The 12091-nt window shown below is 36.6% G+C and overlaps 1 protein-coding gene across 3 annotated transcripts in view; it reads right to left on the bottom strand.

Moving 5' to 3' along the window:
• LOC123537831 (uncharacterized) overlaps nucleotides 1–11718 on the bottom strand; it is a 100320-nt gene extending 88602 nt beyond the window's left edge. For 2 of the 3 annotated variants that reach the window (XM_053529397.1, XM_045321681.2), the window contains exon 1: nucleotides 9610–10027. The gene's annotated coding sequence lies outside the window, so the exon portion shown is untranslated. Of the gene's footprint in view, nucleotides 1–9609; nucleotides 10028–10077; nucleotides 10145–11661 lie in introns of those variants that run through there. The other variant, XM_053529396.1, reaches the window with a different exon arrangement.
• Nucleotides 11719–12091: the final 373 nt, after the last annotated feature.

Raw genomic sequence — 12091 nt, 5'->3', positions numbered from 1 at the left:
TAAGGTATTGTAGATAATATTATGTTCAATTTTATATATCGCACATAAAATAAGCCCTGCATAATTAAGTGACAGTATTGCATACTATTATATACTATATGTATATATAGTAATGGCTATGTGTAATGGACACTATACAGGAGAGAAGGGGATCGAATCATTAGATATAGCCATCACCAGATTTGCTCAGGAGGTAAGGGGTGCAAATCCCTTTCAGTTTCTTTTATATGGAATTTGAAAAATATGTAGAATATAGATATATGCATATAATTTAAAATTATGCTTTAATTGTTGTAAGTGTGATAGCTTTCATGAAAAAGGAAATATTTGAAGAAACTGCCTTAACCTTTACAAATTGTTGCCTAACCAGATCAGAAAATTCCCTGACATTTTCCTGACATTTTCCAAATTTCAAAATTTCCCTGACATTTTGTAAAATTCCCTGACAATTCCCTGACCTTGAAAAAAAAATTTTTTCCCTGACTTTTCCCTGACGCGTATGAACCCTGTTGGAATACAAGATACTGAGTTGCAGCTGTATTTTATGTCAATCAAGTTTATCTGATGAAGATTTTCTACATTTATATTTATTATCTAAACATGAACAATTCAAATACAAGATGCACAATGGACATCTTTTAAAATTGACTTATTCCTTTGAATTTTAAATATTCTTACCTTAAGACGATCTTGATCATCATATAGCAAACTATTGGCAGTAGAATTTATAATTACTAATTTGTTTTAGTAACTCTAGTTTAATAAACATGGTATTAGGTTTAAAACATGTTGGAAGTTCATTGTCTTCAATCATAAAAGTCCCTATATTTGACTCATGCAAATTACACAAGTTAAATCTGTATATTTGTATGTTTGCCATGGATTCTATGCTTTTTTGGCAACATAATTATTTTGTAATTTACAGTAATCCTATCCCTGGATTTATCAGTCTACAGACTTCACTTTCTGAAAGTAAAGATTACATATATACCTTGAACCTCTCGGCTAAAGGACAGATTTTCAGTTCAATTTGGATGGTTGAGGTGTTTCCAGCAACTAGAATTCAGCACTAGTAACAAGACTCCAGCACTGGAAACAAGAATTCAGCACTGGAAATGAGAATTCAGAATTGGAAATGAGAATTCAGCATTGGAAATAAGAATTCAGCACTGAAAACAAGAAACAAGAATTCAGCAATGGAAACAAGAATTCAGCACTGAAACAGCACCAGAAACAAGAATTCAGCACTGGGAATAAGAATTCAACACTGGAAACAAGCAATAAGAATTTACCACCAGAAACAAGAATTCAGCATTGGAAATAAGAATTCAGCACTGGAAACAAGAATTCAGCACTAAAAATAAGAAATCAGAACTCAGAAACAAGAATTCAGCACTGGAAACAAGAAACCAGAAAACAGCACTGGAAAAAAGAATTCATCATTGGAAACCAGAATTCAGCAATGGAAACAGCACTGGAAGTAAGAATTCAGAGATTTCAGTAGAAATGGATAAGGACAGTCTGATTTTTAGACAATTCCAATTTGCAGAGGGTCTGTGTACTGAAACAAAATACAGAGATGGAACTAAGTGTGAATGTGATAACTTAAAATGCAATTGCAATCAATCTTCATAAAAAGAAAGAAAATATTTAAAATGAACCTTCATAAAATTAAACAAAAAAAGAAAATATTTGTGATGTATTTTCACAAACAAGAAAGAAAACAAGGGTGCAGAATGTCACAATATACGCCCGTCACAGCAAATTTGTTTACACTAGCACCTGTATTTGCAAATGGAATTTTAATTTTCTAGTTGTTTACAATGTTGTTTTTTTTAGAAATTATTGTAATTCTTTTATTTTTCTAAGTCCACAAAAAAAATCCTTACCAGGTAGAGATACCTTAAAATACACCCAAAATTTGAAAGTAATATCAATGTTGTACCACAGAAAAGTGGTCTTGGTTTTTCCCTACGGTCAATTATAAAAAAGTTACAACGTAAGTTATTTATAGTAACAACTAAGGGAAGTTAATCTTTAAAGAGAAAAAAAAAAAAAAAAAAAAAAATCGAAAAAAAAAAATTACAAGTCCACACAAAAATCCTTACCAGGTAGAGATAGCTCAAAATACACCTCAGAATTGGATGTAACATGCATGTTGTACTACAGAAAAGTGGTCTCGATTTTTCCCTACGACTTGTAATGAAAAAGTTACAATATAAGCTATTTATAGTAACAGCAAAGGGAAGTAATTTTAAAGAAGGGACCAGTGCATGACACTCCGTCTCATGATGGTGTACAATTGTGCCAAGTTGCATCAAAATCCCTACATGCATGAAGAAGAAATGCTCCAGACAAAGTCATTCTTGTATCTGACCTTTGACCTTTAAGTGTGACCTTGACCTTAGACCGAGGGACCTGGTTCTTGCGCATGACACTCCGTCTCATGCTGTGAACATTTGTGCCAAGTTGTATCAAAATCCCTCAATGCATGAAGAAGAAATGCTCCGGACAAAGTTTTCATTCTTGTATCCTTTGACCTCTAAGTGTGACCTTGACCTTACCCCTAGGGACCTGGTTCTTGCGCATGACACTCCGTCTCATGATGGTGAACAATTTTGCCAAGCTACATCAAAGTCCTTTCATGCATGAAGAAGATATGCTCCGGACAAAGTTTTCATTCTTGTATCCTTTGACCTCTAAGTGTGACCTTGACCTTAGACCTAGGAACCTGGTTCTTGCGCACGACACTCCCTCTCATTATGGTGAACAACTGTGCCAAGCTACATCAAAATCATTCCATGCATGAAGAAGATATGCTCCGGACAAAGTCATTCTTGAATTTTTCATTCTTGTATCCTTTGACCTCTAAGTGTGACCTTGACCTTAGACCTAGGGACCTGGTTTTTGCGCATGACACTCCGTCTCATGATGATGAACAATTGTGCCAACTTTCATCAAAATCCCTCCATACATGAAGAAGATATGCTCCGGACAAAGTCATTCTTGAATTTGACCTTTGACCTCTAAGTGTGACCTTGACCTTAGACCTAGGGACCTGGTTCTTGCGCATGACACTCCGTCTCATGATGGTGAACAACTGTGCCAAGTTTCATCAAAATCCCTCCATGCATGTAGAAGATATGCTCCGGACAAGGTCTGTGGACGCCGCCCGCCCGCCCGCCCGCCCGCCAGGGGCGTTCCCATAATACGTCCCGTTTTTCAAACGGGCGTATAATAATTGAAACATGTAAAATTCTGCATGTTTCTCTGTACATATGTGCATTTCTTTTCAGATTTTGCACTAAATATAAACTTAAATACACAAACGAAAGTAAATTGTTCTGTAATTATAAGAAGACTTCAAGATAGCCTTGACTAAAATTAAAGATGACGAGACTGAAAATTTCACCTGAACCTGACAGAGTTTGAAATATCGCGTTCAAGCTGTATTTGACTTTGCAAGATTTTACTTGTCCCAGTATCTTTATCAGATCTAGTCTTAGAAATTGAAGACAATGTATACCTTCAAATATTGATTTTAAAACAAGGAAAACATTTCACGTGTCATTAAACACACTTCATGTATAATTGAACTGCTAAAACAAGTTATTGATAACACAAATTATTGTTCACAGACTTATCTGGTGAATAACAGAAACTGAACTTAGTCATTTTGTCTGAACATTTTTTACAGTAAATTAACTTTGCTTTTTTAGATTGGACATTTTCAGAAAATTTATCATTTTCTTTCAGATGTTGTCATGGCATATTTAAAATCAGATGTTTCTATTTAGTGTATAATTATGTAAGACTTAGATTGGGATACCATCCAACATGTTAATATATTCTGGTTCCTAACTTTCAAGTTATTACTGCAGTATATAGACCAGACTGTCCAAGCAGCATGTGGTTATGGGGAGGAGACATTATCATTATTTCTGTAAAGATTGTTTTCAACAGCACTTTTGAGGGTGAAAGTGTAGAAAAAAGAACCATATCTACATGTTCCTATTACCTGATTTTTAGTAGGAAAAGATTTCTCCAACAACTGTCAAAGAAATTACGAGACATGTGAGAAGTCCTGTTTCATATATGCTTGTGTCATCATCATCTATGAAAACTGAACCAATTTCCAGTCCAAAAAGGGTTGCAATCACTCATTGTACAGAAGGTAATACTTAAACATTCATTGTGTAATAAAACATGAATGATCACAACCACTTCTTTGCAAACACTAATAGTGCCCATACAACCAGGAAACCACCAATAGTGCCCATACAACCAGGAAACCACCAATAATGCCCACACAACCAGGAAACCACCAATAGTGCCCACACAACCAGGAAACCACCAACAGTGCTCATACAACCAGGAAACCACCAATAATGCCCACACAACCAGGAAACCACCAACAGTGCCCATACAACCAGGAAACCACCAACAGTGCCCATACAACCAGGAAACCACCAATAGTGCCCACACAACCAGGAAACCACCAACAGTGCCCATACAACCAGGAAACCACCAATAGTGCCCATACAACCAGGAAACCACCAATAGTGCCCACACAACCAGGAAACCACCAACAGTGCCCATACAACCAGGAAACTACCAATAGTGCCCACACAACCAGGAAACCACCAACAGTGCTCATACAACCAGGAAACTACCAATAGTGCCCACACAACCAGGAAACCACCAACAGTGCCCATACAACCAGGAAACCACCAATAGTGCCCATACAACCAGGAAACCACCAATAGTGCCCATACAACCAGGAAACCACCAACAGTGCCCATACAACCAGGAAACCACCAACAGTGCCCATACAACCAGGAAACCACCAACAGTGCCCATACAACCAGGAAACCACCAACAGTGCCCATACAACCAGGAAACCACCAATAGTGCCCATACAACCAGGGAACCACCAACAGTGCCCATACAACCAGGAAACTACCAATAATGCCCACACAACCAGGAAACCACCAACAGTGCCCATACAACCAGGAAACCACCAATAGTGCCCATACAACCAGGAAACCACCAACAGTGCCCATACAACCAGGAAACTACCAATAGTGCCCATACAACCAGGAAACCACCAACAGTGCCCATACAAACAGGAAACTACCAATAGTGCCCATACAACCAGGAAACCACCAACAGTGCCCATACAACCAGGAAACCACCAACAGTGCCCATACAACCAGGAAACCACCAACAGTGCCCATACAAACAGGAAACCACCAATAGTGCCCATACAAACAAGAAACCACCAACAGTGCTCATACAACCAGGAAACCACCAATAGTGCTCATACAACCAGGAAACCACCAATAGTGCCCATACAACCAGGAAACCACCAACAGTGCTCATACAAACAGGAAACCACCAACAGTGCTCATACAACCAGGAAACCACCAATAGTGCTCATACAACCAGGAAACCACCAATAGTGCTCATACAACCAGGAAACCACCAACAGTGCTCATACAACCAGGAAACCACCAATAGTGCCCATACAAACAGGAAACTACCAATAGTGCCCATACAAACAGGAAACCACCAACAGTGCTCATACAACCAGGAAACCACCAATAGTGCTCATACAACCAGGAAACCACCAATAGTGCTCATACAACCAGGAAACCACCAATAGTGCTCATACAACCAGGAAACCACCAACAGTGCCCATACAACCAGGAAACCACCAACAGTGCCCATACAAACAGGAAACCACCAATAGTGCTCATACAACCAGGAAACCAGCAATAGTGCTCATACAACCAGGAAACCACCAATAGTGCTCATACAACCAGGAAACCACCAATAGTGCTCATACAACCAGGAAACCACCACTAGTGCCCATACAACCAGGGAAACCACCAAAAGTGCCCATACAAACAGGAAACCACCAATAGTGCTCATACAACCAGGAAACCACCAATAGTGCTCATACAACCAGGAAACCACCAATAGTGCCCATACAACCAGGAAACCACCAATAGTGCCCATACAACCAGGAAACCACCAATAGTGCCCATACAACCAGGAAACCACCAATATTGCCCATACAACCAGGGAAACCACCAACAGTGCCCATACAACCAGGAAACCACCAATAGTGCCCATACAACCAGGAAAACATTCACATAATACCAGGTACAAAACTGTGGCTAAGCACACCAGTGGACAAACATAAACAGAAAATTCTAAAAACACTTGAAAAGACCAACATGCCACATGCCAATGAACGATCTATACATAATTGACAATTAATTACATCACAACCCTTCCTGAAATATTTAGTATTCTATTGTTGGTCTGATATCAAAATTGATAAATTTTATTCAGTTTGTTTGTTTGTTTGTTTTGGGTTTAACGCCGTTTTTCCAAAACAAACAAACAAACAAACAAACTGAATAAAATTTATCAATTTTGATATCAGACCAACAATAGAATACTAAATATTTCAGGAAGGGTTGTGATGTAATTAATTGTCAATTATGTACTGTCCTATTTCAATGCATGTATAAGTATATTTTGATTGTAAAATGTAGAAATAGCAGTACCCACACTCAGGTGGAAGACATCTTAAATGAAAATGGAACAACAAACAGACGGCATTACATGTAACCATCAATCAACTTGAACCTAAAATTACAGGTATCTCTTAAACAGACAGTCATTACATGTAACCATCAATCAACCTGAACCTAAAATTACAGGTATCTCTTAAACAGATAGTCAACTCCTCCTCCCATACTCATACATTACATGTAACCATCAATCAACCTGAACCTAAAATTACAGGTATCTCTTAAACAGAGAGTCAACTCTTCCTCCCATAACTCATACATTACATGTAACCATCAATCAACCTGAACCTAAAATTACAGGTATCTCTTAAACAGAGAGTCAACTCCTCCTCCCATACTCATACATTACATGTAACCATCAATCAACCTGAACCTAAAATTACAGGTATCTCTTAAACAGAGAGTCAACTCCTCCTCCCATACTCATACATTACATGTAACCATCAATCAATCTGAACCTAAAGTTACAGGTATCTCTTAAACAGAGAGTCAACTCCTCCTCCCATACTCATACATTACATGTAACCATCAATCAACCTGAACCTAAAATTACAGGTATCTCTTAAACAGACAGTCAACTCCTCCTCCCATACTCATACATTACATGTAACCATCAATCAATCTGAACCTAAAGTTACAGGTATCTCTTAAACAGAGAGTCAACTCCTACTCCCATACTCATACATTACATGTAACCATCAATCAATCTGAACCTAAAGTTACAGGTATCTCTTAAACAGAGAGTCAACTCCTCCTCCCATACTCATGCATTACATGTAACCATCAATCAACCTGAACCTAAAGTTACAGGTATCTCTTAAACAGAGAGTCAACTCCTCCTCCCATACTCATGCATTACATGTAACCATCAATCAACCTGAACCTAAAATTACAGGTATCTCTTAAACAGACAGTCAACTCCTCCTCCCAAATCATGCATTACATGTAACCATCAATCAATCTGAACCTAAAGTTACAGGTATCTCTTAAACAGAGAGTCAACTCCTCCTCCCATACTCATGCATTACATGTAACCATCAATCAACCTGAACCTAAAATTACAGGTATCTCTTAAACAGAGAGTCAACTCCTCCTCCCATACTCATGCATTACATGTTACCATCAATCAATCTGAACCTAAAATTACAGGTATCTCTTAAACAGACAGTCAACTCCTCCTCCCAAATCATGCATTACATGTAACCATCAATCAATCTGAACCTAAAGTTACAGGTATCTCTTAAACAGAGAGTCAACTCCTCCTCCCATACTCATGCATTACATGTAACCATCAATCAACCTGAACCTAAAATTACAGGTATCTCGAGTCAACTCCTCCTCCCATACTCATGCATTACATGTAACCATCAATCAATCTGAACCTAAAGTTACAGGTATCTCTTAAACAGAGAGTCAACTCCCCCTTCCATACTCATGACTCTGGTTTACTCTAAATGCATCCCATTATTAATTAACTTCTTATGTAAATAGATATACATCTACCTTTAAAAGTATTAATATCAAATGTCAAAATTTTCAATGACAAACTTGAATAACAAATATTTAAAAGAAATTTCACTATTGTACAGACATTCTTTATGATGCAGCCAGGAAGAACGGATCATTTTCAATTGACTTACGAAAAAAGATGTTAAAAAGCTATTATGTTACCCATAAATAGCATATCGATATAACATTTGCCTAATATTGTGGAATAATACACACAGTTTTAAAGCCTGAATGAAACAAATACATTACTATTATATCAATCCAATTTCTTTTAAACAATATTCACTTTCTGAAAACAATTTTGAATTCATGTCAGTGACTTTAAAAATAAATATGGGGGGACATTATGAAATAATCAAGTAAAACAATAAGTTTAACATCATTATTTTCTGTAAGTACCTAGCTTGAACGGCTTCATTCTTTATTCATCTATCTCTCTGCAAGATTGCAGAAACTCGGGTGAAATGTCACATAAACACAGGAATGTCATCTTATATCTGATGGAAAACTCAGGTGTAATGTCACATAAACACAGGAATGTCATCTTATATCTGATGGACAACTTGGGTGTAATGTCACATAAACACAAGAATGTCATCTTTGATGAACAACTCAGGTGAAATGTCAAATAAGCTCAGGTGTAATGCCATATAAACACAGGGATGTCACAACATGAATGATGGACAACTCAGGTGTAATATCACATAAATGCAGGAATGTCATTTCAACACCAAGTCTCCTCTAGGCAGATACAGAATAAGCAGCAAACTTCAAACCCACTTTTAAAGGATAGATCTATCTGCAGCAGCAATAACATATCCTCAGTCAGTAATCAGCTGCTCCTTTCTATTAAGTTTTTAAGTCAGCTTCAAACAATGTTTGTGTTACCGTATCCCTTTCTTGAGAACAGAAGCACTGGTGTCTTTAACTACTGGGTTGAGTGGAAGAGAGATCTAAATGACTATAAGGGTATTACACACCTGCCTATGAAAGACAAGGTTTTCCCTATCTAGGGGTTAGTGTGGAACAAAAACTTCAAGCGTTAGCCAGGTTGTTTGATCATGCTGTACCCGAGGGTTGGAAAAACAGCTTTCACTCACAGGCAGACAATTTAAACTCGTATATCTTTTCTATCACATTCAAAATAGATCATGATGACAAAAAAGAACTGGGTACTTTCTGATGACATCATAGTAGTGCTAGTACTATGTGACACCCCTTACGTGCATGCTATTCTAGACAATATTTACCCTAGGCAATATTTACAGTAAGTACAGTCATAAACTACTCCCTTACCTTTCCTTAAAGTGAATTCTATACCCAAGAAGATATTTCTGGACACTGAGAAACAACAGCTATCAGTATTCAGTCATAATTATATCCATACTGGTGTGTAACTTAGGCTTATATATATGAAACACTACTATACATTTTTATAAATTGTAATGTTGAGCTTATGTATGTCTTCTAAAGGGAAACTGAAAATACTGCTTACCTTTGTACATATTAATGAAGATGAGCCGAGGCATAAAATCTTCCACAGCACTATTGTCACCTTTTCATTGAAAACTTTATCAGATATTTAGTCAAGCTGCAAGAATCCTATTAAAGAAATCCAATATAAATTTTTTCGCACATATTACTGAACAATCACAACAAATTTCTGTTACTTTTATATGAAAAAATTGAATCAGCCGTGAATAGATAAAACAAGTGACGAACTTGCGATTAACTAACGTGAGAAAAATACCGAATAGAGAATACAAACGTATTTCATGGCCCAGTGGTCACTAGATAGACTTACAATCACAAAATAAGTTTAACGGCTAATCCTGAACAATTGGGAAAATATTGGTTTTTGCCTATTGCCTGAATAGATCAAATGTTTAAATACAAATAACAATAGATTAACTGCTTTGTTTGAACATTGTACATATTAGCAGTTTATGAAGATCATACTTACAGTATTACATTAACCCAGGGTACAATGCAGAGAGGTCATGTGATTTCCTCCCTCTCCCAGTGACACACTTTATGAAGCACAGATGTAATTCAATGAGAAAAGCTGTGGATAAATAACATATAAATAACGAACCCTTAAAAAGATTTTTTTCTGCTAAAATCCTACAAAAATTAGTTCATTGAAACTTAAAAAAAACTAGATTGTGTCTGTAGGACACAGGGTGTGCCCCCACTGGTACAATTGTCACAAATATGGGGCAATAATTCAAAAGTTTGCAGTCTTCAGGGGATATAGCCTCAACAAACATTTTATATAAAGATTCATTATTCTAGGCCATATTCCTTTTAACCTATGAACATTACAAACAAAAAATCCACTATTTTGGCTATTTCAAATGCCTTAACTCAGTAATTAGCGCTAAAAGCTCAAGAAGAATGCCAAGTGTACAAGGTCACATCATGATAAAAACTCAAGCAAGATTTCATGAATTTACATCTAATATTTTTTGAGCTAGGCATGTCACTATGTGAAAATGTTCATCTTTTACTATTTCAGGGGCCATAACTCTGGAAATAGGGGGCGGAGCCAGATGAAAATAAAAGGTGCCCAAGTTCATATTATGACAAAGACTCATAAAAGGTTTCATCAATTTATATGAAATACTTTTTGAGTTAGGCGCCTCACAAGGTCAAAATGTGCATTTTTTACTATTTCAGAGGTCATAACTGTGAAAATAGTGGGAGATGATAAATAGAAGATGCACAAGCTCGTGTCACGATATAGACTCATGTAAGGTTTCATCAATTTATATCCAATACTTTTTTAGCTAGGCGCGTCACAAACTTTCTCGGACAGACACACGGACAAGACCAAATCTATATGCTCCCTCCACTGAGTAGCACAAAAATTAAGGTTTAAAAGTATATCATCACATATAAACAGATTTAATGACACAATTTATAACTTCAAATCATTTTGTTTTTTGGTTTAGCTCTATTTTTCAACAGTATTTCGGTTATGTAACAGTTAACACAGCCAGTGTTCCTGCATTCTGTGCCAGTACTAACCTGTTCTCCAAAAGTAACTGCCAACTTCTCCACATGAATCAGAGGTGGAGGTCAATTGATTTCAGACACAATGTTTCTAATCAAATAATAATAAAGAAAAAAAAACCATGACTCCGTGATCAATTCACAGCCGCACACTCGGTTTTAAATTAAGTGGGTTAGCAAATATGTTTGAGTAAATATGTGTGATTTACACTAAGATACACTTGGCAGCCCAAGTGGTTTTAGAATTCCTATCATCCATATTTGAAAAATCAGAGGTGGAACAACATGCATTATTTTGCAGTTTTACCCAGTTAGTTGAAAGATTTCAGTTCAAGGGAGCAAAGATGGACAGAATAAGATTTGGCAACTTGAAATTACAACTAAAACTGTTGACCATGGTAAATGTCAGTGGTACTGTGTATCTACTAAGATAACTGAATCAGTTAGAACAAGTGAAGCAATTTGATGTCCCCTACTAAAAGGCAAAAATTACTACAATATTAGTACGAAATAGATAAAGTGAAGAACTTACTCCAGAAATATACTTTTTACTTCAAAACTAACATGTTTCGTCCATTGGACTTCATCAGAGTATAATAACAAAATAGTATGACGTCACAGGAAAGTACGACGTCAATGACGACGTCAAAAGACGTTACCCATTTTGGCGTAATATTTACATATAGTATAGGATCAAAAATAGATACTTATTCATATAGTATAGGATCAAAAATAGATACAATATTAGTACAAAATTCTCTACTGCAGTATTATAACATAATGATCTTATATCTGTCAATGATGTATAAATATATAAATATTGCACTGTATCACGCCTACTTAACCCTAGCGCCACCACCAAAAAGTGGTGATAAGGAAAAGAGCTATCGACATTTCCGTGGTGCAGCGATCACCTGTCAGTTTCAAACTGTAAATGTTTACATTCTGTCTTAGATTTTTAT

This window comes from Mercenaria mercenaria, chromosome 18 (genome assembly GCF_021730395.1).
Source record: "Mercenaria mercenaria strain notata chromosome 18, MADL_Memer_1, whole genome shotgun sequence".
In the NCBI taxonomy this organism is placed as follows: Eukaryota; Metazoa; Mollusca; class Bivalvia; order Venerida; family Veneridae; genus Mercenaria; species Mercenaria mercenaria.
Note: the sequence above shows the minus strand (reverse complement) of the source record. Positions and strands in the feature narration are given on the sequence as shown.